Source organism: Sphaerodactylus townsendi, linkage group LG02, assembly GCF_021028975.2.
Source record: "Sphaerodactylus townsendi isolate TG3544 linkage group LG02, MPM_Stown_v2.3, whole genome shotgun sequence".
Lineage (NCBI taxonomy): Eukaryota > Metazoa > Chordata > Lepidosauria > Squamata > Sphaerodactylidae > Sphaerodactylus > Sphaerodactylus townsendi.
Window position 1 is genome coordinate 11,706,185 of NC_059426.1, and position 27,447 is coordinate 11,733,631.

At 48.3% G+C, this 27,447-nt stretch overlaps 1 protein-coding gene across 10 annotated transcripts in view; it reads left to right on the forward strand.

Annotated features, from left to right (window-relative positions):
- Window positions 1-27,447, forward strand: part of MAP2 (microtubule associated protein 2) — a 385,117-nt gene that overhangs the window by 158,381 nt on the left and 199,289 nt on the right. For 8 of the 10 annotated variants that reach the window (XM_048484968.1, XM_048484977.1, XM_048484972.1 and 5 more), the window contains exon 4: window positions 6,159-6,224. The gene's annotated coding sequence lies outside the window, so the exon portion shown is untranslated. Of the gene's footprint in view, window positions 1-5,603; window positions 5,807-6,048; window positions 6,064-6,158; window positions 6,225-27,447 lie in introns of those variants that run through there. The other 2 variants (XM_048484970.1, XM_048484971.1) reach the window with 2 other exon arrangements.

Sequence of the window (27,447 nt, forward strand, 5' to 3'; positions counted from 1 at the left end):
CCTACCCCTGCTTGTCAGTCACCAGTTCCCTGTATACCTGTTTTTGTGTGTGTACGGAACAGCTAATGGCCCATTAGGACCCATGGATTGCTGGAGGAGCCAGATGGGAGGGAAGAGTGGAGAAGAAAATCCATGACTCTGACAGCCCTTAGTCAGGGAGGGTTTGGTCCTTCGATAAGTGAGATTGGAGAGATCCTTTCACTGGAGATTGTGTTGTCTCAGAGTCTGGCGTTGGGGGAAAGCAGGCTAAACCAGGGGTAGGGAACCTTTAACACTCAAAGAGCCATTTGGACCTGTTTTCCACGGGAAAAGAAAACACTTAGAGCCGCAAATAATTTTTGACATTTAAAATAAAGATAACACTATATATATTGGGTTTTTTTCTACATTTTACTCCGCTCATCCTGAGAAGCGCATGGATGCGTCCACCCTACTGCCTGCAGGGCGGGCAAGGATGGAGCCAGCAGCTTGGCCTCACCGGCCACCGGGAAAGCACCTGCCCCGCTCAAACGGGGCGGGCGAGAGGGGAAGCCCGCGGAGCAGTCCAGCCAGCCGGCTGGGCTGATGGTGCCCTCCACCTCTGCTGCCTGCAGGGCGTGGCAAGGATGTAGTCTGCAGCTCAGCCTCCGCTGGGTCAGCCGGGAAAGCTTCACCCCACTCCACAGGCGGGTGAGAGGGGAAGCCTGCGGCTCCAGCCGACACTGCGGGTAGCTGAAAGGGCGCTCACTCTGCTGCCTGTGTGTGGGAGGGCAAGGATGGGGCCGGCGGCTCTGCTCGTGGAGCTGCAGTGCAAGGGCAGAAGAGCCGCATGCGGCTCTCGAGCCGCAGGTTCCCTACCCCTGGGCTAAACTATTGAACATTCTAGGAGAGCGTGGTGGTCTCAGAGCATAGCTTCTGGGGAAAGCTGACGAAAGTTTGCTTTTCTAGATGCTCGTACTCGTACTGTGAGATTCCTGAAACTGTGAAGAAACCAAAAATTCACCTCATAAAAATTTTAAAAGCGAGTTGATAGCTGTTCTCTGCACCCAGTAACTGTCAACTGCAATGTTCTCATTGAACTAGTCCAGTAAATAGTGTGTGTTAAACTTGTGAATAGTTCCGTGTTTCAGAAACATCCTTATTACACATCCCGAGAGCGCAAATAAAAGTCACTGTTTTTTCCCTATTTTTCTCATTTCTGTGGAAGCGCTGTGGAAAGGAAAGGTATTTCTCAATACAGCCCGGCAGTTTCAGTGCAGAGAGGAAGACTTAACAGCTGCAGCAGGAAGCAACAGTAACAAGGCTGTGTACTTACATGTACTTAATTAAATAATTACATTTAGAAGTCATTTGCATTAAGTATGTTAAGTGGATGTCGAGGCAGAGATCGCTTTGGTTAAACTTCACATCAGACTACCCCTATTTTAATGTCATTTCAATCCCCGACCTTTCACTCAATTCCATGGGATACTCTCTCAAGCATTTCTTTATTAGAACAATTTATATCCTGTTTTTCCAGTGAATTGTCCCAAGTCTGCACGATCATAAGACCCACATGTCTCAGATATCTCACATAGTCCTGGGATGCCTAGCAGGCAATTGTTAGAAAATAAATTGATCATTTTTGGCATTTTGGGAGTCTTTATCCATAGCTTTACAGGCCCTAAGGCTAAAATCCTGTACACACTTACTGAGAGTAAGCCCTATTGTACTGAATAGGATTTCTTCAAAGTATGGGTGGTGGAACCGCCCTACTGACCCATGGGCTATATTCCATCGGGCCCTCCAAAACATCTGGACAGTTGAGGCATTTCAAATCTCTGCCTGTCAAGGTGCTGTTCTCCTGGCTTTCCTGATCTTCAGAGAGTTTTTCCCTCCCTCCCTTGGTACACCCACATCTAAGAACATAAGAACATAAGAACAAGCCAGCTGGATCAGACCAAAGTCCATCTAGTCCAGCTCTCTGCTACTCGCAGTGGAATGAAAGTTGCCTTTGGGAGCTCACATGTAGGATGTGAACGCAATGGCCTTCTGCGGCTGTTGCTCCCGATCACCTGGTCTGTTAAGGCATTTGCAATCTCAGATCAAAGAGGATCAAGATTGGTAGCCATAAATCAACTTCTCCTCCATAAATCTGTCCAAGCCCCTTTTAAAGCTATCCAGGTTAGTGGCCATCACCACCTCCTGTGGCAGCATATTCCAAACACCAATCACACGTTGCGTGAAGAAGTGTTTCCTTTTATTAGTCCTAATTCTACCACCTACCACCTAATTCTACCACCTATCTACCACCTGGCCTTTGTAGGAATTACTCACTGAGAGAACTAGAGCTCCACGCTTCCATTCCCTGTGTTGCCATTCTAAGGCCTCACCTCATGCTTGTATCTCACAATATCAAGTGTCTGGTTACCATGGGGACAATTAACTGTACTTGTGAACCACAGTGGAATTGACAGCTGGCTGACTAATTGACTGTCCCTGGTGACAGTCAATTGATTTGGTGTATTGATTAAGAATAGGTGGATTCTAATCTAGAGAACTGGGTTTGATTCCCCACTCCTCCACCTGAGTGGCAGAGGCTTATCTGGTGAACCAGATGTGTTTCCTTGGGCTAGTTCAGGGGTAGGGAACCTGCGGCTCTCCAGATGTTCAGGAACTACAATTCCCATCAGTCCCTACCAGCATGGCCAATTGGCCATGCTGACAGAGGCTGATGGGAATTGTAGTTCCTGAACATCTGGAGAGCCGCAGGTTCCCTACCCCTGGGCTAGTTCTTCGGAACTCTCTCAGCCCCATCTACCTCACAAGGTGTTTGTTGTGGGGAGAGAAAGGGAAAAAAGTTTGTAAGCTTCTTACAGGAGAGAAAAGTGCGGTATAAATGCAAACTACTACTACTACTACTACTACTACTACTACTACTACTACTACTACTACTACCACCACCACCACCAACAACAACAACAACAACAACATTGCTAATATCAAACATTATAAAACATTTGTCAATGAGAAAATGCATGCTCTCAGCACAACAATAGATTGAACCAGGGCACCCAAAGGATAATGTAAATACACAATTCTCTCTCTCTCTCTCTCTCTCAAGTAAGCTTTTTAACTTAAAAGTTACTGTTTTAAAAAGCTTCCTATTGCTCTGGAGACTCCGTTGAGGCCTGCAGACCGGCACATGGTAATCATGAGCAGAAGAAGCCCAGATGTAAGGTCTTTCTCTTCCTAAATGAAATCCACCCAAGAGACTGTCCCTCTCAATACAGAAGGGTTTTACAATACAGAAGAGCAGCAGTGGCATAGCTCGTGTATCTAATCTGGAGGAACCGGGTTTGATTCCCAGCTCTGCCGCTTGAGTTGTGGAGGCTTATCTGGGGAATTCAGATTAGCCTGTACACTCCCACACACGCCAGCTGGGTGACCTTGGGCTAGTCACAGCTTCCTGGAGTTTCCTCTCAGCTCCCACCCACCTCACAGGGTGTTTGTTGTCAGAGGGGAGGAAGGGCAAGGGAGGGATTGTGAGCCCCTTGGAGTCTCCTGCAGGAGAGAAAGGGGGGATATAAACCCAAACTCTTCTTCTTCTTCTTCTTCTTCTTCTTCTTCTTCTTCTTCTTCTTCTTCTTCTTCTTCTTCTTCTTCTCTCTTCCTTCCTCCTCTCTTCTTCTCTTTCTCTCTTCTTCTTCTTCCTCTTCTTCTTCTTCTTCTTCTTCTTCTTCTTCTTCTTCTTCTTCTTCTTCTTCTTCTTCTTCTTCTTCTTCTTCTTCTTCTTCTTCTTCTTCTTCTTCTTCTTCTTCTTTTATTATCTCTATTTTTCCACCCCTTCTGTGGATCAAGGAACACTTTCCCGAAATCTCCAGGAAGAAACTTTCGAGCATTTTAATGCTCCAAAATTTCTCTTCTCCACTAGGTGTTGTTGCCTGTAAGCTGGAGGCATGACTTACCATCTCTTTGTCTCTGGTCAGGCAGCTGGTAGCATTTCTAAAGCATTGGGCTAGCTGAGCCTTCATTCCCACCCCGTTGCCTATTCTCTGCTAATAGAAAAACATTCTTCTTTTAAAAAAAACTCAAGGTGAATGTTTTATACAGTCCAAACCTTCCAGAGTAACAGGCATTTCCCCACAATATAGTTACATCTGGGATACAATTCTGGAAGAGAAAGAATAGCAATAAATTCACCTGGTCCCTGGTCACTACCTGTTGCCCCTCTGTTCTCTCCAACAGAAAAATGTCAAAATATTTGATCAGCCTTAACTTTATAGATGTAACATAACCACAAGGGGCTTAGTCGGACAATTTTGAAACTGCAAGTATGGAATTTTTATCCTCGTGAGTAAAGCACATCTTCCAGTGTCTCCACTTTGCAGTCGAGGGATTGTGGTTAATTTTAAAATATTTGCAGTGGAAGGCTGGTGTGTGCCATATCGAATTACATCTTCTGCCTATGACAAAAAAAATAATGCCTGAAAAAAAATGCTCTTGCATAGGATATATTCACTTGCTAGCAGTCTTTGCATCCCTTGTGAGTTCCAAAAGAAAAACAGAAGATATCTAAGTGACCAAGAGGGAAGTATAAGGGTGTGTATGGGGGAGAAAAACTTATACTGTCCTGCAATATACTGTACAGTCAGAGGTGGGATCCAGCAGGTTCTCACCAGTTCCCGAGAGTGGGTTACTAATTATTTGTGTGTGCCGAGAGGGGGTTACTAATTGGGTCTGATTTTCCGTTAGAAATTCCATTAGGTCCAAAAATCATAGTCCTGTTGTTTCCTATGTGGCTGGTTAGCGAAGGTAGAAAACGGGATAATTCTCCCTGTTGGGCTGTTTTCAAAACATGTTTTAGAAATATGGTACAGTTCCTTGTTTAAGGAAAGTATCCTTCTTTGGATTTCTAGAAACAAAATTAAGTATTTGAAAGTATTAAGTATTTGACAGGCAGTCAATTAGAGGAGAAGTAGTTGTTTCTGTTGGCAGTAGACAATAGGACTTGCTATAATATAGTTAGCAAGCCTTTATTGGCATAGAGACTTGCTATAATGAGTTTAAATTATGGACAGAAAGCTGGAAATTAGGAACTTTTTTTTTAACAGTAAGAATTTTTTACAGTAACAGAGAAATTATTAATGCCCCGCCCCCGGAATGCCCAGCCACGCCCCCGTCATGCCCCGCCCAGCCCCATTGGCGCTACGCCACTGTTTGAATCCCACCACCATGGGAACCTGTTACTAAAATTGTTGGATCCCACCACTGTGTACAGTCCACAGAGATCTGTTTTGCAGCAGTGCCTAGTAAAGTACATAAAGCCTATTTAGGAGTTTGGTCCGTAACACTTTGTTAAATGTATGTTGTCTGTATGTGCCTTTGGCAGTGACAGAAAAACACACTAGTAGATGGTTTCCTTGGGATCTGAGGCCCAGCTCCAGAGGACAAGTTTTGGGTTTGCCTGCCATTAAAATCCCTCTCAGGCATTCAGCACCAGGAACCCTTTTGACAGATTGCTTTGGCTGAGACAAGTGCAGCGTCGTGTTGTCAGTTAGCAATGGCGGAGCTGGCTGCCTCGCCGTCGTTCTGGAAAATTCTGTGGCCGGCGAGCTCCCTCTGTGTCTCCCACTCGGCCTCGTTTCCTTTCCACCACTGCGGGGACTTCATCTAATTTGCAGTTTTCCTCTTCCCCGGCGCACATGCGGAAACTACGAGCCGGTGGCTGGCAGACGGTGTCTGTCTGGAGATAGGCAGCGAGCTTGCGGATGCAAACGTTCAGGGAGAATGGTTATGCCGCAGTTATTTCACGACCTGCCTTTGTGGTGCTGCAACATAGAAGCGGGTAATGGTTTTCTCCTCCCCCCCTTTTTGTTTTAAAACCTCGGCCTTTATGCGAGCCCCCCTTTTTAATACTTTGGGCAACAGAAACCCTTTCTGCTGTAAATTCGGTGTGAAATCAGTCAATGGTTGAATTCAAATGATGTGTGTATGTGTGAGGGAGAGACACCGGTTGTACATGTGGCTGTACTGTATGGAATCTTCATATGTTTGGGTCTCTTCTTGTAGATTTTGTTATGTTTTTGCAGGTGGTATGTACAGGTGTGTTTTTTATCCTGATGAAAAGCAGAATAAAAGACCTTGTTGCATCCAATGTACTAATTTTATTCTTTTCGTGTGGGGGGATTCGTTTGCAGATCCTCCAGCCGTTCCTTTCTGATGTGACACACGGCTTTTGGGTTTGACTTGTTTGCAGACAAAAGGTAAGGCATGCCTTGTTTTCTCTTACCTGCCGGCTCACACAAAAGGGAGGGGGGGGATTTCTCGTGGTTCGCCGACATTTTTGCGTACGCCTTTCTGTGCCGTTGAGCTGTGTGGTGTTACCAGCTTTGTCGTGCCGTGTTGAAAGTTCGCTGCGACGGCTTTGTTCTTGAAAGAACTGTTTGCTGCAGAGAGACTCTCTCGGTGACACTCGGGCGTTTCGGCCACCAGAGTTGCTGCCAAATGAAAGGGCTACTGACTTGTCTGGGACACCTGTCAGAGCTACAGTGGAACAAAACAGCATTGAAAAGCATTCCCGGTCCTTATGTTTGCTTAAAAAGGAGCTACTGATTTTTGCAAACCTGGGTTATGCTAAAGGAGTCCGTAGGGGGTTAAATACTTAGGATGGTTTTCGGTGAGAGAATGCAGGGTTGTGATTTTATTACAGGGAGGAAAACGGCTATTCTTTAAGCCTCCCCGCCCCCACGCTCCCACCTCTCTCTCATTGCTAGCAGATATATGAATCTTCGGCATACATTTCCATACATTCCCAGAACAGGTATGTAAGGGAATAGCAAAGAGCTCTCTTTTGTCACTCCTCTCCCTGCATCAAGTCATTCAGTTTCTGAACAGCTACGCCTACATGCTGCTGCAAAAGCTGCAAGAAATTGAGTTGCCAAGGCACATATGAATCCACTCGCGTTGCCCTGCCCTCCACTGGTGCCTTGCAGAGTAACCTCGCCACGCTTTGCAGCCGTCTGCATGAGAGAGCGGAGAAGGCACGGAATCACATATCTATATAAAGACACCTTTTGTTCGGGTGCCGATTGCGGCGACGGGCAGCAACGAATCTGCAAACTGTTTGCTTCGGTTCAGATTTTGGAAAAGGCTTCGTCTTTTGTTGGTCTGCACCCCCTGTGGATATGAAGGATTCATAACATTTTTTTTTTGAATGGAGCATAGCAAAAAGGGCTACTAGACTTACTGCATTAAAAAAGAAGAAGAAGAAGAGTTTGGATTTATATCCCCCCTTTCTCTCCTGTAGGAGACTCAAAGGGGCTGACAATCTCCTTGCCCTTCCCCCCTCACAACAAACACCCTGTGAGGTAGGTGGGGCTGAGAGAGCTCTGAGAAGCTGTGACTAGCCCAAGGTCACCCAGCTGGTGTGTGTGGGAGTGTACAGGCTAATCTGAATTCCCCAGATAAGCCTCCACAGCTCAGGCGGCAGAGCGGGGAATCAAACCCGGTTCCTTCAGATTAGATACACGCGCTCTTAACCTCATATGCCACTGTTGTTAAACAACAACAAAAACTTTGGGTGTCAGATTAACCTTCAAGCATGCACACGTCTTTTCTCACATATGTTGTCAATGTGAACAGCGTGAGTTTGCACTCCTGTGGAGCTCACCAGCATGCTAGTTGGACCACCAGGGTCAACCACAGTTCTCTGTCAGATGTCCGCGGCAAATGCAGGAGTTCGGCTCTGTGGTGTCGGAAATGGTTGTGTCTGGAAGGAACGCATTGTGTGCTTCCCTAGGTCTCGGCCATTGTACTGCTTTAACCAGGGTCGAGAAGCAGACTCTGTTCCCTGTGTTTGTTCTCCTGTCTTCCTGTCTGGATTTGAACTATGATTCCCGGCTACATAGTTCCCAAACACCATTGCTTCATTTTACCCAGTATTGTCATCTACTGTCTGGTTGTGGCTTTCCACAATGGCAGAGTTGCTCCTAGCCCTAGATCACAGGTGTCAAACTCGCGGCCCTCCAGATGTTATGGACTACAGTTCCCATAATCCCCTGCCAGCATCATGCTGGCAGGGGATGATGGGAACTGTAGTCCATAACATCTGGAGGGCCATGAGTTTGACACCTATCCCCTAGATGCTTCTAGATGCAAGGGAGTGGATTTGTGTCTTTAATGCTCCCTAGTGGGGGGGCGGGGCTTTGGGGTGCCTGAGCCCTGCCCCTGAGTGCGTGGGGGGGGTGTGTGGGTGCCATTTTCCCTCTGTATGTCTCTGGCTCCCCCCTCCCCCTGCCCTTCATGAGGTGGAAGTCTTGGGCGAGCGTCTTGTAAGGAGAAGGATAAAAATTATTCTCCATGGTTTCTTTGTTTACCTTTTCTTACCTTTGAGGAAAGCCAGTGTGAAGTAGATGCCCAAGGCATTGCTGGAGAAACGTGACTAGCGTTTGTTTATAGTCAGCATTTCTCGCTGAGAATTGAGGTGAACACTTTATTTATTTATTTATTTATTTATTTATTTATTTATTTATTTATTTATTTATTTATTTATTTATATACCGCCCTCCCCAAAGGCTCAGGGCGGTGTCCATCAATAATAAAACAATTTAAAACATCATAATATATAATTTACGTAACATAATTCATAAATTAGCAAGACTATAGATGGCTTCAACCCCTCCCTCCCCCCTTTTATGTACCCACGGGAGGCCAGATGTTCTTATGGCGGAGTTGACATCATCCCGGCTGAGTTAAAACCGCATGAATAGGGAATAGGTCTGCTTTTGGCAGGCCCTGGGCCAAGTGAAACTTTGTAAGTCCCGCAGGGCCCTGATCTCACCTGGAAGCCTGTTCCACCAGGTAGGGGCCAGAGCCGTAAAGGCCCTGGCCCTTGTAGAGGCCAGCCGGATCGCCTTGGGGCCAGGGATCACCAGTAGGTCCGCCTCCAATGAGCGGAGGGGCCTAGAGGGGCGATATAGGGAGAGACGGTCCCTCAGATAAGCAGGGCCAAGGCCGCGAATGGCTTACAATATATTGTAAGTCAATTTTCAACAGGATGGAACACCCAGTTTAAAAAAAAATGTTGTCGGGTTTGGGTTCCAGAAATCGAAAAGAGGACCGAAACAACGCAGGAGCATGTAAACAGAATGAATTAAATGATGCAGAAATTGCATAGGAGCCTACTTACAGAATCAAGAGCACACGGGGACTGTCATTTCGCCAAAAACATCTTTGGGAAGCATTTCGTCCTGGTGTGGAATTTATTACCTGTGTAAAAAAAGACTTCCTGAATAAATCTGGCTTGGCGTATTTTGCAGACAGCCAGAAGACGGGGAGCCTTCCTAACCGCTTTGAGGAGGCCATTCCACCAGTTGGGGTTTCACGAGAAAAGGCTCCTGTGTGGGTAGTTGTTGATTTTGCCCACTTGCAGACTGGCGCCTTCAAAAGGCCCTGTTCAGCCAGGGAAGCTGTTGGCACAGGCCACAGGGAGAGCAGAAGGACAGCAGAAGACTTTCTGCTCTTCAGCCACCATCCGCATCAATTCAGACAAGAGGGAAGTCAGTGGCTACCTATTTTAGAAGAAGAAGAAGAGTTTGGGCTTATATCCCCCCTTTCTCTCCTGTAGGAGACTCAAAGGGGCTGACAATCTCCTTGCCCTTCCCCCCTCACAACAAACACCCTGTGAGATGGGTGGGACTGAGAGAGCTCCGTAGAGCTGTGACTAGCCCAAGGTCACCCCGCTGGCGTGTGTGGGAGTGCACAGGCTAATCTGAATTCCCCAGATAAGCCTCCACAACTCAAGCGGCTGAGCGGGGAATCAAACCCGGTTCCTCCAGATCAGAGTGCACCAGCTCTTAGCCACTGCTCTTAGCCACCACGCCACTGCTGCTCACATTTTAGGTTGGGGGATGCTATTTTTTCCACCGCAGGGTATGGTGCTAGGGAACCTTCTACCATTTGGGGTGCTATTTAGAGAAGGTCACGGTCAACCATACTCTTGCTCTACCTTTCAGATCATGTGATAATTCCTCCAAATCGAGTATAATTTGACCCAGTTGCCAGTGTGGTGTAGTGGTTTAAGAAGAGGTGGATTCTAATCTGGAGAATCGGGTTTGATTCCCCGCTCCTCCACCTGAGTGGCAGAGGCTTATCTGGTGAACCAGATGTGTTTGCATTCCTTTCAGTCACATTTGCATTCCCTGCAGCAGCAGCAGTGTTGGTGAATGCAAATCCCGTTGCTGCTGCTGCTGCTGCTGCTGCTGCTGCTGCTGCTGGGAATGCAAATGTGACTACAAATGTAAATGGATTGATAAGCCCCACCTGCAATACAATGCATTCAACCACACCTTTGCATAGCAAGTTCCACCCAAACACTTACCGATTGGTTCCCCGCCCTGGGACCTGGACAATATACACCCCAATAAACATTCCCTTCTCTCTGGACACAGTGTGTAACAGACTTCTCTCTGTGATACACCTCTGAATAAGCCAGCCACAGATGCAGATGAAATGATAGGAACAAGATCCACCAGACCACGGCCACACAGCCCGGAAAACCCACCACAACCAGTCCTTCCTGCTTCCTTTTTGCAGAGCAGCAACCACGACAACAAAGAGCAGGACAGGTGTAAGCATACCATGAGGATGTGTCATCTGCCAGAACCCACAGCTTCTGGCAGAGCCTGCTGCCACCAACACTTACCCGACACCCCCTCCTCCAGACCTGCCTGTGTGCCCTTCGCTTTCCCACTTGTTTGCAAGTGCTCCATCTCCAGTGCGCTTAGCTAACTGGATGATCCAGCACTGCCAGGGTGTGTGGACACTGATGGCCACAGCGGTGGCATTTTTAGCTGCACATACTTCCTGGCACCAATGAGGAAAGGACCAAAAGCAGACAGATGGACAGGACCATGAGCAGGCAGGGGTGGGGCCATGAGCAGGCAAGGGGTGGGGCCGTAAACTGGCTGGGGGTGGGGCCATGAGTAAGCAGAGGGGAGGAGTCATGAGCAGGCAAGGGGTGGGGCCGTAAACTGGTGGGGGGTGGGGCCATGAGCAAGCAGAGGGGAGGAGTCATGAGCAGACAAGGGGAGGGGCCGTGAACTGGTGGGGGGTGGGGCCATGAGCAAGCAGAGGGGAGGAGTCATGAGCAGACAAGGGGAGGGGCCGTGAACTGGCTGAGGGGTGGGGCCATGAGTAAGCAGAGGGGAGGAGTCATGAGCAGGCAAGGGGAGGAGCCGTGAACTGGCTGGGGGTGGAGGCATGAGTAAGCAGAGGGGAGGAGTCATGAGCAGGCAAGGGGTGGGGCCGTAAACTGGCTGGGGGTAGGGCCATGAGTAAGCAGAGAGGAGGAGTCATGAGCAAGCAAGAGGAGGAGCCGTGAACTGGCTGGGGGTTGGGGGCATGAGCAGGCAAGGGGAGGGGCAGTGAACTGGCTGGGGGTGGGGCTATGAGTAAGCAGAGGGGAGGAGTCATGAGCAAGCAAGGGGAGGAGCCGTGAACTGGCTGGGGGTGGGGGCATGAGCAGGCAAGGGGAGGGGGGGGGGGGGGGGGTGAGCGGGCGGGGGGTGGGGCTAGGAGTAAGCAGAGGGGAGGAGTCAGGAGGCAGGGATACGTGACCTGCTGGGGCGAAGGAGGTAGGACAAGTGGGGAGGGGTGGTGAACTGGCTGGGGGTGGGGCTATGAGTAAGCAGAGGGGAGGAGTCATGAGCAAGCAAGGGGAGGAGCCGTGAACTGGCTGGGGGTGGGGGCATGAGCAGGCAAGGGGAGGGGCGGTGAGCTGGCTGGGGGTGGGGCTAGGAGTAAGCAGAGGGGAGGAGTCAGGAGCAAGCAAGGGGAGGAGCCATGAACTGGCTGGGGGTTGGGGGCATGAGCAGACAAGGGGAGGGGTGGTGAACTGGCTGGGGGTGGGGCTATGAGTAAGCAGAGGGGAGGAGTCAGGAGCAGGCAAGGGGAGGAGCTGTGAACTGGCTGGGGGTTGGGGGCATGAGCAGGCTGGGAGCAGGCTCATAAGCAGGCAAGGGGAGAGGCCATGAGCATACAGGGGAGGGGCCATGAGCAGGCCGGGGAAGACGCACATGCAGGTGAGGTCAGAAGGTGAACAGGGGTCCTAGTCATCTGGATGGGGGAACCTGGCTGTCAGTCTTCCCCCTTACTTGAAGAAAGCAACACTCGAGTTCTTCCTGAGAGCAAGTGAGCAGAAAGAGGGCGTGCGCAGAAGCTGTCTCTCCCCCGACCTGAGGCTGTTAAATGCACTGGCCGTCTCTCCGGTCACAGTGGCCAGGAGGATGTTGGCTGAACTCTGCTTTCTCTCTGTCAAGCTATGATTTTACAGTGGGGCAGGAAGGAAGCTGCTTTGATTTTGAACCAAGAGCCGCCAACTCTGGATTGGGAAATTCTTGGAGATTTGGGGGGTGGGAGGGTTAAACTGTGGAAGGGGGGTTGGGGAGTGGAAGATCCTCATCAGGGTACGAGGAAGTAGAGTTGCCTTCCAAACAGTGGCGTCCGGCCGATGGGGACATGTGGGGGTCACATGTCTGCAGGCGCAGGCCATTTGGTCACACAAGAGAGCAGAACATTTCCCCCCCCCCATGACCACACCCTTCACACGCCATCCACCCACCAGCACGCCTGGTAAGAAACCCGTGCCATGGCCAGGTCTCCTGCCAACACCAGGGAGAGGAAGAGGGCGGGTGCAGAGGGCAGGATGGGCACACCAGAGCAAGGGGGAGTGCGCAGGCCCAGCCAGGCCCAGCCGCCTGCAGGAGTGGTTCGCTGTTGGATTTGAATTTGGATTTATATCCCCCCTTCTCTCTTGCAGGAGACTCAAAGGGGCTTACAATCTCCTTGCCCTTCACCCCTCACAACAAACACCCTGTGAGGTAGGTGGGGCTGAGAGAGCTCCGAGAAGCTGTGACTAGCCCAAGGTCACCCAGCTGGCGTGTGTGGGAGTGTACAGGCTAATCTGAATTCCTCAGATAAGTCTCCAGAGCCTGGCGGCAGAGCTGGGAATCAAACCCGGTTCCTCCAGATTAGATACACAAGCTCTTAACCTCCTACGCCACTGCTGTTGGGGCTATGGGTGCAACAGGCGGTGGCTCGATGGACCTGGCACTGCGGACTCGCCACTCGTGCCTGTCGAACTTCAGGAATGCCACCTGTTGCCACCTCAGGGCTGCTCTGCAGGGAGCTGGACAGCGGCGGCTCGCCTTCTCTTTCCTTGCTTTCCTGTCCGCCCCTTCTCTCGATTCCGATTGGCAAAACTTTCCCAGGCCCAGCCCCAGTGCCCTCCCCCAGAGTCTGTCCATTCTCCCCCCACACCTCTGCAGGGCAAAGAATGCCAGACTGGCATGCACCAACCCTGCTATGGGCACAGCCTGGAAGCTGGGGGCTTCTCGTCCTGGCCAGAATGGCCATCTCTACATACATGCTGCCCTGGAAGATCTTCAACTGGCAAAGCTTTCCCCAACAAGGCTAGGTGGTTAGGGCCCCCCTCCTTTAAAGGTGGCTGAATATTATTTTTTGAAGAGAGATTTCCTAATTCGAGATAAATGCTGCTCCAAGTATAGGGACACAGGGAACAAAGATCATATTCATTTTTCAAAACAACAAAACAAAAGGATCCCCAATTTACAGGAGAAGTGCTTTTTGATATACTCTGACACATCTAGGATGTCAAAAGCGCTATCGTTAAATCACACACGTACAGCTGCCATGTTGCATTTTAACAACTGCGTTACTGTATTACAACTGTATCAGTTAAGCATATAGTAACAACAGTGGCAGAACTTTTCTATCATAGAACATATTGTGCTGCGTACAACAACCCTTCCAGGTAGGCCAGCTTCATTATCCTCTCAGGACAGATGGAGGGATAAGGTTTGTGGGTAACCCATGCAGTGAACGCAGAGCTGATATTTGAATCTGGGAGAACTAGCTCAAAGCTCATTGTGGCACCTCCCCTGACCGCCCGTCCCCCTGGGGCGAGTGTGCCGTCCCTCCTCCCTTTACCTGGGGGTTGTCCGCCCCAGCCAAGATCTTAAATAGCCTCGTCCACAGGGTGCCTCAGCCCTAGGCATACCCTGACACCCTTCCTGCACCTTTTCCCTCGCTCTGTTGCCTCACTGAGTGAGGGTTGGCCCATCTACTGAACCTCCCACCACTCTCCCTCCCGTTGTACCTTCACAGGGTTGGGACCCAACAGGAGCCCCACAGCTTATTCCCCAGCACAGCTGGCCTACAGGACTCTCCCTCTCTCTGCCCTTCTGGGCTACACCGTCCTCTTTCCCTGCCTCTACACAGCTCTACCCTCCACCCTCTTCCCTCAGCCAACGTCCCTGAGCTTCCATTCCCACCCCCTTATATACCCTTCCTCCCCTCATCTCCCTGTCTCGTCCCAGCTGCCATCCCCTCTGATCAGGCTCAGAGCCCCACCCCCACAGTCCCTCGGCCCAGCTTGTTTGTGGCAGCGGATCAGCTGATCGCCCAGGTGAAGGATCGGTAGGTCGATGTATCGACATGTCGTCCGGTTCAGGTGTCGGTGAATCACCGTATCGGGGGGGTGGCATCCCATCAGGGCAGGGAGGCGGCGAATCGGCCTGGCAGTGCATTGTCCCCTCTCTGCGCTGGGGCTCATGCCCAGACACTCATATTCATAGCTTTCCAGCTACTGGGCTGTATGCATTTTAGATAATGGGGGTTTTTTTGGCCCTACTCCCTGCTCTGCACGCACCAACATTGAGATATTTTTTTTTGCTCATTATCCTGCATAATGTTTTTAAATAGGCATGTGTCCCTGGTAGACTCGTTGTCCTTTGGCCTTCCCATCAACCCTAATATCCCCGACCAGTTTGGAGCATGAAGGTTAAGCAGGGTTGGCTGCGGGTAGTATGTGGATGAGAGACCATCATGGAAGACCGGGTTGCTATGCAGAGAAAGGCAACGGCAAGCCACCCCTTCTCATCTCTTGCCCTGAAAACCCTATGAGGTGGGGGACTTCATGGGTTTCAGCTTGACATCACACTTTAGGGGCCTTGCCGTAAACAAAAATCTTCAAAAGTTTTCCTCAACCATTCTTTTTCCCCGTAGAAAGATGTTTGGATATTTCCTAGGTATGTTTTGATACTAGGAAGCATGAAGGGACAGATACTAGGAAGCATGAAGGGACAGATTAGAAATGTACAAGAAGTTCTCACCCGTTCATTCAACCGGACACCAAGATTTATCTCCCCCATTTTAATTCAGCATGGTGCTGAAGCAGCAGTTTCTGCGCAGATTCATTATGAGACTTCTGGGGGCGGTTGTTGTTTTTTTGGACTTCGGGAGCTGGCTGGTCTTGATGATATCATTCAGGTTTTTGCTGCAGCCCTGGCAGAGGGACGCAGAAAAGTCTCCCGTAGGCTTTTGAAGAGGACAAAGTAGTGATGAGGTCATATCTTGCAGAACCTTGCTTTTCTGCCACCCATTGGGATTCTGAGCGGAGCAGAATTAGCTGTGTGATTCTCCTTTGTTTTATGGAAATTGCCGGTTCTGGAGAGGAAAAGGTTCAGCAAAACCTATTGATCTCATTGTCAGAGAGAGAGAGAGAGAGAGAGAGAGAGAGAGAGAGAGAGAGAGAGAGAGCAATTTGCCATCCTCCATGGAAGATGTCGAGCTGGAGAGAAAACCACACTTCAGATCTGCAAGCAGTGACTTTTATGTATGCACAATGGCGTAGCACCCAGGGGACAAGGGGGCGTCTTGCACCGAGCGTAGCAGAGGTGTGGCATGGGTGGGTCGGGGGTGTTCCAGGGGTGTTCCGGGGCAGGGGCATGGCAGGGGTGCTGGGCACACACACGTGCCCTAGGCATAGCCCCCCCCCCGCTACGGCTCTGTGTATGCACCAATGTTCTAACAGAAAAGAGTGTGAATACTCATGTGATTGTTGAACACAGTATCTTACTTTTTTATTTTATATCATTTTTGCCATCAAGTCATAGCCAAAGTATGGCAACCCAGTAGGGTTTTCAATGCAAGAAATTAACAGAGGTGGTTTGTTGTTGCTTTCTTCTGTATTGCAACCCTGGTGTTCCTTGGTGGTCTCCCATCCAAGTACTAATCAGAGCTGACCGTGCTTAGCTTCTGAGATCTGACAGGATCAGGCTAGCTTGGGCCATCCAGGACAGGTCAAATGGTGGGAACTTTTAAATGCCATGTGGGTCATAATCATGGCTGAGGAACATCTGAACTTCAGCTGAGCATCAGGCTAGGATCCAGGCAGTCCAGGTCTTAATCCCTGCTCTGCCATGGAAGCTCTGGACTTTCTTGGACCCAAACTACAGCTCCTTCTGCACAAACCTTTAAAAACACTTTGAGGCAGGAGATCAAATGTTTCCTCTGTGGAGTTCCACATTGTTTTCACCCCCAAACATTTTACTTTCAGCCTCAAAAATGTTTTAAACGATTTCCCTTTTCAAGGGTTTCTCCGGCTGAAACGTTTTGAAAACATCTTCCGTTGCTGTGCGATCGATTGAGTATGTTTCCCACACTTCTCCGCTTCTCTGAACTTCCTCCCTGAATGCCATTTTCGGAGCTCACTGCATTCCCCTCCACCTGTTTTATTTCAATCATTTCTGTTTGTTTTGGTTTTTAAAATTTTTGGGCGGGACTAGTTTTCAGTGTTTTAATGAGAATTGTGGCAGAAAGCTTTGAGGCACTGAAGCATCAGTTCACGCAAAACTCCGAGGGGGGGGGGGTCACATAATATCAGCAAGGAATCATTTTGAGGGTAAAAGATTGAAAACATTTTGCAAACGTTTTTGTCCATTTGTGTGGAAAGGGTCTACACTGTAAGACTTCAGTCCCGAAATAAGGCGACTGTAGTTTTCAAACTACAGACCTTTATTGGCTGACCAAAGCATAACGAAGCATAGATGATTTCCGGGGAGCAGAGCATGGGCTAGCGCTTTAATCCCTGATACCCCCAACCCCCCTCCTCCGGGGGTTGAGGCGCCACGGCTTCAGCATAGTTACAAAGAAAAAAACACAATCAGAGGCGTAGCTGGGCGGCGCACTCTGGCTTTTTCGCCCCCCCCCCCCGTGGCGGCGCCCCCCCTTCATCTTCACTCACTTTAGAAATTGAGATTAGGCTGTAGAACAGCAGGCCATGGAAATGGAAGTTCCCACCAGAAAGGACCCCCCCACCCCCCCCCCCCCCCACCCCCCCCCCCCCCCACCCCCCCCCCCTCCCCCCCCCCCCGCCCCACACCCCCCCCCCCCCCCACCCCCCCCCCCCACATGAATTTGGGTCACGTGGGGGTGCAAAATCCCCCCGCCCCCCCACGGTGCCCTCCCGCGGTGCCCCCCCCCCCCGTGGCGGCGCCCCCCCCCCACTCCCACTCACTTTAGAAAACTGAGCAGGCTGTAGAACAGGCCATGGGAAATGTAGTTCCCACCAGAAAGGAAGGCCTATTCTCCAGCCTGCTTGATTTTCTAAAGTAAGTGTGTGGAGGGGTGCCGCGGGGGGGGGGGGGCACCGCGGGAGGGCACCGTGGGGGGGCGGGGGGATTTTGCACCCCCACGTGACCCAAATTCATGTGCCTGGTGCGTCGCGCACACCCCCCCCGTCCCCTGGGAGCTTCGCCGCTGAACACAATCATTATAATACAAATACATGGAATAACAACTTAACATATGGAAGTGTTGTCATGTGCTCAGGTGATCAAGTGGATAGCACAGATGCCCAGAACACTGCGGGGATGATGACCAAGTAGAGCCATGGCTACATGTTAAAGGACAGTCATGATGGAACACATATACACCATCACTTCAGTTCTAGGTGGTCTTCCCTTTGAGTATTTACTAGGGCTGACCCTATTTAGCTTCTGAAATCTGATGAGATCAGGCTAGCCTGGGCAATCTTAACATTGACCAGAGGATGAAAAAAACACGCATCTCTCTCTCCATCTCAAACCATTTTATTGTCAGTTCCACATGTGTTATAAAAAAAGCAAAGCTTTCCTGATCCATTTTTCAATGGCAGGGAGGTGATGCCGTTTTCTTCTCACAACCCTGTGACTTCATTTTGCTGACACAAGCAAGGAGGAAGAGGAGTTTGGATTTATACCCCACTTTTCTCTCCTGTAAGGAATCTCAAAGTGGCTTGCAAACTCCTCCCCTTCCCTTCTCCACAACAGTCACCTTGTGAGGTAGGTGGGGTGGAGACAGCTTGGAAATAACTGTGACTGGCCCACAGCCATCCAGCAGACTTCTTATGTAGGAGCGGGGGAACAAATGCAGTTCACCAGAAAAGAGTCCACCGCTGTTCATGACTACACCATGCTGAGTTAGAAGCTGCGATGAGTAACGGAGGACTCAGCCAGGCTGACTCACTCTGGTCACCTTGAAGGACCTCCTGTTCTGAGGCAAGCCCGCCTGTCAGTGAGAACATCACAAGCCTTTGTTTGGCAACTCATCCTTCTTCTGAAATTAGATCGGTAAGCCCCAAAGTCCGGGCTACTGTAGTTGAGGCATCCCTGAAATGGTGTTCCCTCCTCAATGAAACCTTCCTGCTGCCAAGTTAACAGGCTTTTGATGCCAGCCGAAAATGTGTTTGTTCTCCCATTCCTTCCATGGATATAATTTCCCTGTCTTGTCTATTATGGTTGGTCTTTGGTGACAGTGCTTTTATGCAGCTCTGTGTTTTGCGCGTTTGCTGCCATTAGTCCCTACATTGTATTCTTGAAGCGTTTGTACCTTTCTAATGTTAAGGTGGATGCTTGTCTCATAGATACTGAGGACCAGGATATGAATAAATTACAGGAAAGAGAGGCCAAGGAGAGATTACCAACCAATTGGTGGAGTAGGAGAAATCACATCTTTCTGGGTCTCCGCCAATTGCCCTCTTCCGTCTTGGAGGACGCTTTATGTCAGTGATGGCGAACCTTTTCGAGACCGAGTGCCCAAACTGCAACCCAAAACCCACTTATTTATCGCAAAGTGCCAACACACCAATTTAACCTGAATACTGAGATTTTAGTTTAGAAAAAAATGGTTGGCTCTGAGATGTGCATTACTCGGGAGTAAGCTTGGTGGTAGTTGCTGGCTGTGCTTTGAAGCAACCATGCAACTCTTCGAATGGGTGAATCACAACCCTAGGAGGGTTTACTCAGAAGCAAGCCACATTGCCAGCAACCGAGCTTACTCTCAGGTAAAGGATTGCGCTTTAGTTCTTCGCATGAAAATCAGCGGGGTTTAACAGCGCTTAACAGGGTTACCTACACTGCTTCCCCAAAACTAGGTCTTCAGTTTAATGCTAATAATCGAGCCCAGCAGCCCAAGTCAGCCTAGATGTGGGGGGGGGATTCCCCCCACCACATGATGAACTCTGTTTGTGCGTGCCCACAGAGAGGGCTCTGAGTGCCACCTCTGGCACCCTTGCCATGGGTTCGCCATCACTGCTTTATGTCCTCAAGGAAGAGAAACTGATCTCCATAGTTATCCATCTGTTCTAGCCTCACTTATGCCCCACCAAGCTCAAAGCAACCTGCAGGCCATTTATTTGGTCTTGCCAATTGCTTGACAGCTTCAAGCACACAGCAAAAACTGCAGGTGTGCTCATCCTTCTGATGGACCACCTTAAGTGGGGCTGGAATGGATCCAGCTGTACTTTCCCACTAGTGAACGATCTTCTGTCAGCAGAACAGTGCTGTCCCCTTTGGTCACAACCCACTTAATTTTCACTACGTGGCTGTTAAGGACCCTTTTGATTCTTTGATTCTAATGGCAGCAAGCGAGTCTCTGCAATAGGGGTAGGCATTTGGCTGAAGTCGAAAAGGGGGCGGGGGAGCCTTGCAAAAATACCTTATCAGTACTTTGGGGGGGAGGGGTTTCACCCAATGGTGGGATCCAAAAATTTTAGTAACAGGTTCCCATGGTGGTGGGATTCAAACAGTCGCCAGAGCCAATGGGGCTGGGTGGGCACAATGGGCGTACCGCATTCCGGGCGGGAATTCCTGGCGGGCTGTGGCAGGACGCAGCCGCCAAGGCCAGTCCTTGGGTGGAACGACGCACGCAGGCGCAGGCTGCCACGCGACGCCGGGCGCACTCTGTTGTAGACTGCTTCAGTTCTTCGTTGAGGAGCCGGAGGAGGGGCGAATTCAAGACAAAAAAAAATCACGCGGGCAAAATCACCACCAGTAACCCCTCGCACAGACAAATAATTAGTAACCTACTCGAACCTTTGAGGTCCCTGCTGGATCCCACCTCTGAATGGTGGATCCAAAATTTTAGTAACAGGTTCCCATGGTAGGATTCAGTCGCAGCAGCCACGGGGGCTGTGGGGCACAATGGGGGCGTGGGCCGGGCATTCCGGGCGGGAATTCCTGGGCGGGGCTGTGGGCGACTTGTGCCGCTGCCCCAGTCCTTGGGTGGGAAATCTAATGCACGAGGCGAGGCTGCCACGCCGGGCGCACCTCTTGCTAGACTGTTTAAGTTCCCAGCTTGTTGAGGAGCCGGAGGGAGGGGCGTAACTAAGACAAAAAATCACGTGGCAAAATCACCAATTAGTAACCCCCTCTCGGCACAGACAAATAATTAGTAACCTACTCTCGGGAACCTTTGAGAACCTGCTGGATCCCACCTCTGGTTTCACCTAAAAAAGGCAGCAGATTAAAGAGATCTGAAAAATGCGGATCCTGAATCATGCCAAAAATATTGGCATAATCCAGGAGACTTCGGACGACCCCCCCCCCCCCGGCAAAAATTCTGCTGGAATTGTTCTGGTTTGAGTCTAATATTCCGGCAAATTTTCGGAAATGACTTCTTTCAGGGTTTTTTTTTTTTTAATTTCGAGGATTATTAATTTTGAACCTGAAAAATACCAATAATAATAATAACCTGTTCCCACACTACTCTGAGTTTTCCTAAGCAGTGCTCCAGTAGAAGCAGTTGACGCTTGGCTATTCCGTCTGGTGCAAAAATTAGTAGTGGGCAAAAAGCTATTGGTCGTTCCTTTCAAGTCACAGCCACTTTATGGAGGCCTTACAGGGTTTTCAAGGCATGAGGTGTTCAAAGGGGAGAAATAGTTCCCATTCCCACCTCTTCTTAGAGACCAGTGGCGTAGTGGTTAAGAGCAGGTGTACTCTAATCTGGAGGAACTGGGTTTGATTCCCCGGTCTGCTGCCGGAGCTGTGGAGGCTTATCTGGGGAATTCAGTTTAGCCTGTACACTCCCACACACGTCAACTGAGTGACCTTGGGCTAGTCACAGTTCTTCTGAGCTCTCTCATCCCCACCTACCTCACGGGGGGTGGGGGTTGTGAGCGGGGAAGGGAAAGGAGTTTGTAAGCCCCTTTGAGTCTCCTATAGGAGAGAAAGGGTGACATAAATCCAACTCTTCTTCTTCTTCTTCTTCTTCTTATTCTTCTTCTTCTTCTTCTTCTTCTTCTTCTTCTTCTTCTTCTTCTCTTCTTCTTCTTCTTCTTCTTCTCTTCTTCTCTTCTTCTTCTTCTTCTTCTTCTTCTTCTTCTTCTTCTTCTTCTTCTTCTTCTTCTTCTTCTTTGTCTTCCCTAATGGCCTCCCATCCAAACACTAATCAGGGCCCACCCTGCTTAATTTCCTGAGATCTCATGAGATTGAGTCATCTAGGACAGGACTTGCCAAAAGTTGGTGAACTCTTAAGTCCCACCTGTTAATTCTGCCTCTGTTGTGTCTTGGCAGTATTCAGCTACAACCGTACAGGACAGATGTGTATGAAACAATAAATTATAAGTTTTATCAAACAGTCGGGACAGGTTAAAATTTCGATTCTTCAAAAGCTAAACTCAATCAATCTCCTGCTATGGAGAATTATCCTTGAGGAGGGATTTGGGCAACTGGAATGTTAAAGCAGGGAAGTATGGCTCCATTTCTATAGGAATGTAATATAATAAAGGGTACACAGAGCAGTTTAGGAAATCAGATCTATGCTTAAGTATTACATGCGTAGTAATCAGGTTAGCATATGTTATAATCAGGTTACCAAAATAACAGAAGTTGTTTTTGTTGCACTTTCTGGTCACATAAACAAAACCCCATGCAAACCACAAAACAACAACAAACAAAGTCACAGAACAGCTAAGAACTGGTGGGAACATTGTCCAGAGAAAGTAATGGAAAATGAGAGAAGGCTCAAGATCCTGTGGGGACCCCTTCTCAACTCACAAATGGACAAAGTGTTGAAAACAACAATACACCAGACATTACTGTGATCAAGGACAAGAAAGTGACCATCATCGACATAGCAGTCCCCGTGGTGACAGCAGGGTCACTGAAAAAGAACACGAGAAGATCACTAGATACCATGATTTGAAAAATTCGAGGTTCCCAGCCGCTCTCCTCCAGCTGCCTAAGGCACACAAACCAGCTGAGGTCAGTCTCCAGAATGGTAATCAGCAAGCACATTGGGTGCCATCCCGAAAACACTAGGACAGCACTTAAAACATCTTTGAATTGACAAAATTAACATCTGTCAGATTCAAAAGGCAGCCCTGCTGGGATCCTCACAAATATTATGCCTATACATTACAACTTCCTAGGCCTCTGGGTGAGACTAGAATTGTAATGAAGGCCAACAACTAGCTAAAGGAATCTACAATAACAACAACAATAATAATAATCATGCAGCACCAAACACTAGGTAATACTGTTTGCATTGTGCTTAGCATGGTGGCTGGCCAGATTGCCTATGGAACCACCCATTTGAAGTGTGACCATTTAACTAAGGCTGTGCTGAATGGCTGCCACCATGGCTGAAGTAGAATTGATTTGACTGGAAACAGGGGGGACTCATGACACAACAATTGCTTACTCCTTGTCGTTTGTGGTTCAATGCTTCCTTAAAACCTATTTCACCGGTGTGCCAGTTTTTCATGGTTCGTTTTGTTCTTTTTAATGTTATTTGTACCCTTTTCTTTCATCTCTGCTTTCCTTTTATCGCAGGTTGAGGCATAGTCCAGTTACTCAGAGAGCGGTAATGTTTCCAGTTCCTAGCCTTGTTACCTAAAGTTGGCAGCTTTCCACTTTAGTTTGGGGAATTAGCTGGAGACAGACAGTTAGAAGGGGGCAACTGGGACTTTTATGTTTAATATCACAGCTGCCAGTTCTTTAGCTCGTTGTTGGCTCCTTTATTAATCACAATCTCGAGCCTCACTGAGAGGCCTAGGATGTTGTAATGTATTGGTGTTGTACTCTTGGCTGAATCCCAGCAGAGCTGCCTTATGAATCTGACCTATGCTAATTTTGTCGATTTGAAGAGGTTTAAAGTGCTACCCTAGTGGTTTCAGAATAGCACCCAGCGCACCAATTACCACTGCGACAACCTTAGTTGGTTTGTGCCATAGTTGCTGAATCTTGATTTTCAAACTGTGGTATTTAGTGACCTGCTCATGTTCTTTTTTCAATGACCCTACTATCACCAGGTAGTGCTATGCTGATGATGGTCACTTTTTTGCCCTTGACCACAGTTTGTACATTCGCTTTGAGGATCCTCTTTTTCTGGGTTTGAGTTATAGTAACAGGCCATGATGGCCTGGTTTCTTCCTGGTGCAATCTCAAGCTTCTGGAGATTCCGATGCAACAAACAATTACCTGGGATTCATTCCGCGAATCTGGGGAATTAAATTTGGGCAAAAATCATCTAATATATTCCCCTCAAGCCTGTATTATTAAATGCTAATGCAAGCGCATTCCCGCTTTTTTGGGGGTATCTTGGGGTGTTTTTTCACGTTTAAGCCTGCAGGGGGTGCATTTTAACACTAGCGGCACCAAAATTTCAGGTTCACCTTCAACTTCGTGCCCACAGCATTTGCCCCTCCCAAGCAAATTCCTTTTAGGTGACTCACTCCAGCAGCCCTGTAGGAAATAAGCGCCACAACCCAGAACAAGACCCCCACCAAAGTGCCCCCCATTGAAACCTCTACCAAAGAGCCAGCTGGACATAACAGCAAGCCCCATTGAAGTCTATTGTGGGGAAAGCTATTTTTGCCCACCATAGAACTTACTGAAGAGCCTGGCAGATTCTGGGGATTTTCTGAGTGTGTAAGCACTGGCTGCACATTTTTGAAGATAGAGGCACCAGATTTTTAAGGTGGTTCCAAGAAGCTCCTGGTAATAGCATCCAGGCTTGGTGAACTTTGCTTCTGAAGGCAGGGGGCTGGGTTGAGAGAGTTCTGAGAGAACTCAGCCAGCAAGCTTCATGTTCAGGAGCGAGGAAACAAAATAAGCCTTTTGGGGGCCGATAAAACTGAACCCCCAGAAGAAAAGTTCACCAAATCTGGATGTTATTACCAGAAGGGCCTCCTGGAGCCACTTTGAAAGTCTGGTGTCTCTGTCTTCAAAAATGTGCAGCCTGCTTACACAGTCAGAAATTCCCCATTGGCTACAATGGCGCCAAGACATCAAAGCAGAGAATATGGGCACATTTCCTGGGATGCCTGTTAGGCATGCAATTTTAAAGCTAGTGGCACCAAAATTTCATAACATCATCTAGAGACTGTCTTTATGATATCACCCAGGTTTGGTAAATCTTGATTCAGGGGGTTCAAAGTTATGGACCTTCAAAGGGGTAACCCCATCTCCTGTTAGCTCCCATTGGAAACAATGGGGGATTGAGGCACCCACTTTGGGGGTCTATAACTTTGGTCTCCCTGAACCAAACTTTACCAAACTCAGTTGTTATCATCAGGACAGTCTTCAAACAGTACCCTAAAATTTTGGTGTGCTAGCATTAAAAACGCACCACCTGCAAGCCAAAATGTAAAAAATACCTCAAAGATACAAAAAAAACTCAAACGGACCCGAATGTTTCAGATTTACCCGAATATTCGGGTTTATCCGAATATGTTATTTATCTTAATCGGGAATACAGATAATTTTATGCTCAAATAAATCTGAATCCGAATTTTACCGAATTTTTAGGATAGCTAGCAATCCTACAGTGCATCTTTCTTTTTGATGGTTTGTCTGCTTATAGGCCACTTGTTGATGCGTGCCCAGGGACCTCAGCATGTGATGTTGACTCCTGTTAACCTCCGTGATGACCAATGCGGTATAGGATTGTTTTTATTTGTTTCACCATATTGTATGGATTGGTGGGCACCCTTAGTCTGGTTTCTCGGTTGAGACCTTTCTGGCTTTGGAGACCCTTCTGGTAGTATACACTACCTTTAGCATAGCTCTCAATGTCACCGAAGCACACAAGCACCTTCCCCCCAACTAGGCAGTGTCCATGAGGGGTTGTTGTTACTATTATTATCAAATGTCTAGACTTCTTCTTTTGAGCTCGGGGCAGTTAACAACATAGTAATCATATTGCATAAACGTATAGCATAAAACCAGTACAATAACTAAAATGATCCAATCCTAAGTGTACACTAATGAAAATCAATTTCAGTTTAGTAAAAATTCCCATATGATGAGCTTGGTTCAGGGGATTCAATCCGCCTGCCACAGCAGCTCCACCTGCAATGAACCCCCCCCCCAAAAAAAATCCCCAGATAATTTATTGACAACCTGTGTATACCAGGAGAGTCTTGGTGAGATCTCTCAAATGAGCAGGCCGCTGTATCATTAAAATATGGTTTTGTTACAGAATAAAATAGTAAAACAAATATATTTTAAGCAACAAGCATGCACATTCAAAGCATGCAAGAGCTGGCTAAGAGGAAAGGGAGGAATTTGGATAGAGTTTCAGGGATGGGTGATAGTTCCTAGTCTTGAAGGAATGTCCCAGGAAAGCAACTCTGAAGAGGATCAGATTTCAGATTCCTGAAACCTTTATTAGGCATTAGGAAAAAAATACAGATAAAACTATGTAATAGTATGATCCGAGTACAAATTGACAAACAACCACTCATAATTTCTGAGAGTACAAACATCAGGGAAGTACAAGAAGAGACCCAGAGGATTTTTTCATGATATTGAGCAGAAATTTAGCCGCCGTTTCCAATAGCTTAGGATCCTCGTTGTTCAGGAGGTGGTTCAAATTAGAATTGGGGGGGGCACGGATAAACCCGTATTGGAGCCTCAAAAAACAAACCAGGTCTGAGATCTGTAAATTTTGGGCAGCTCCGAAGAGGAAAACAACCAGCACTTCCAAGAGCAAAGAAAAGAGCCAACTTGGAAGTGAGGGTGCACGCATGATTCAGCGCACACAAACACACTATAAATGGCCAGAATGGGTTCTGAGGCCATATGAGGTGAGCTGACAGAAAAGCCAGAGACTAAGCATTGATTGCTTTTCCAGGGCTCCAACAATAGGAGACGAGCAGTTTGATGAGTCGTCAGGATCTAAGAGAATCCCTGGGCTATTCTCTTGAATACTGATCGATTGCTGGGATGGGTGTGGATAAAGTGATGGGTTGCTCAGAGCACTGATTGAATTGCTCTAGGGTGACGCAGTGGGGATTAGCTGGCCCCGTTGTCCAGCCAGGCACACTATGCTGAGCCTGGCAGAGCTCAGGAGATGATAGGGTCACAGCGTACGGCAGCTACAGAGCTAGGGGGAAGGCAGGGGCTAGAGAGCGTATTGAAAGTCTCTGATGTTAAAGGTTGAGAGCCAGAGCAAGATGGGTTCAGTTCAGAGTCCAAGTGCGGAAGCCGAAGGTCGTAAAGCACAGTCCAGTCTGGTCCAAGGGTTGCTAAGTCTGTGAGTAGCTGTCAGCAAGGGACTGGAGCACCTTCCCTATGAGGAGAGGCTGCAGCGTTTGGGACTCTTTAGTTTGGAGAGGAGACGGCTGAGGGGGGAAATGATTGAAGTCTATAAAACTATGCATGGGGTAGAAAATGTTGACAGAGAGAAATTTTTCTCTCTTTCTCGCAATACTAGAACCAGGGGGCATTCATTGAAAATGCTGGGGGGAAGAATTAGGACTAATGAAAGGAAACACTTCTTCACGCAACGTGTGATTGGTGTTTGGAATATGCTGCCACAGGAGGTGGTGATGGCCACTAACCTGGATAGCTTTAAAAAGGGCTTGGACAGATTTATGGAGAAGAAGTCAATTTATTTTATTTATTTATTTATTTATTTATTTATTGGTTCCACTTTTATACCGCGAGGGCTCATAGCGTTCACAACATAAATACAAAACAAGTGCGGATACATAAGATAAAGTCAATTTATTTTATTTATTTATTTATTTATTTATTTATTGGTTCCACTTTTATACCGCCCTCCCCCGGAGGGCTCAGGGCGGTTCACAACATAAATACAAACAAGTGGATACATAAGATAAAAATACTAAAAATTATTATCAATTAAAATGCAGCGCTACCAATTTATGGCTACCAATCTTGTTCCTCTTTGATCTGAGATTGCAAATGCCTTAACAGACCAGGTGATCGGGAGCAACAGCCGCAGAAGGCCACTGCTTTCACCTCCTGCATGTGAGCTCCCAAAGGCACCTGGTGGGCCACTGCGAGTAGCAGAGTGCTGGACTAGATGGACTCTGGTCTGATCCAGCTGGCTTGTTCT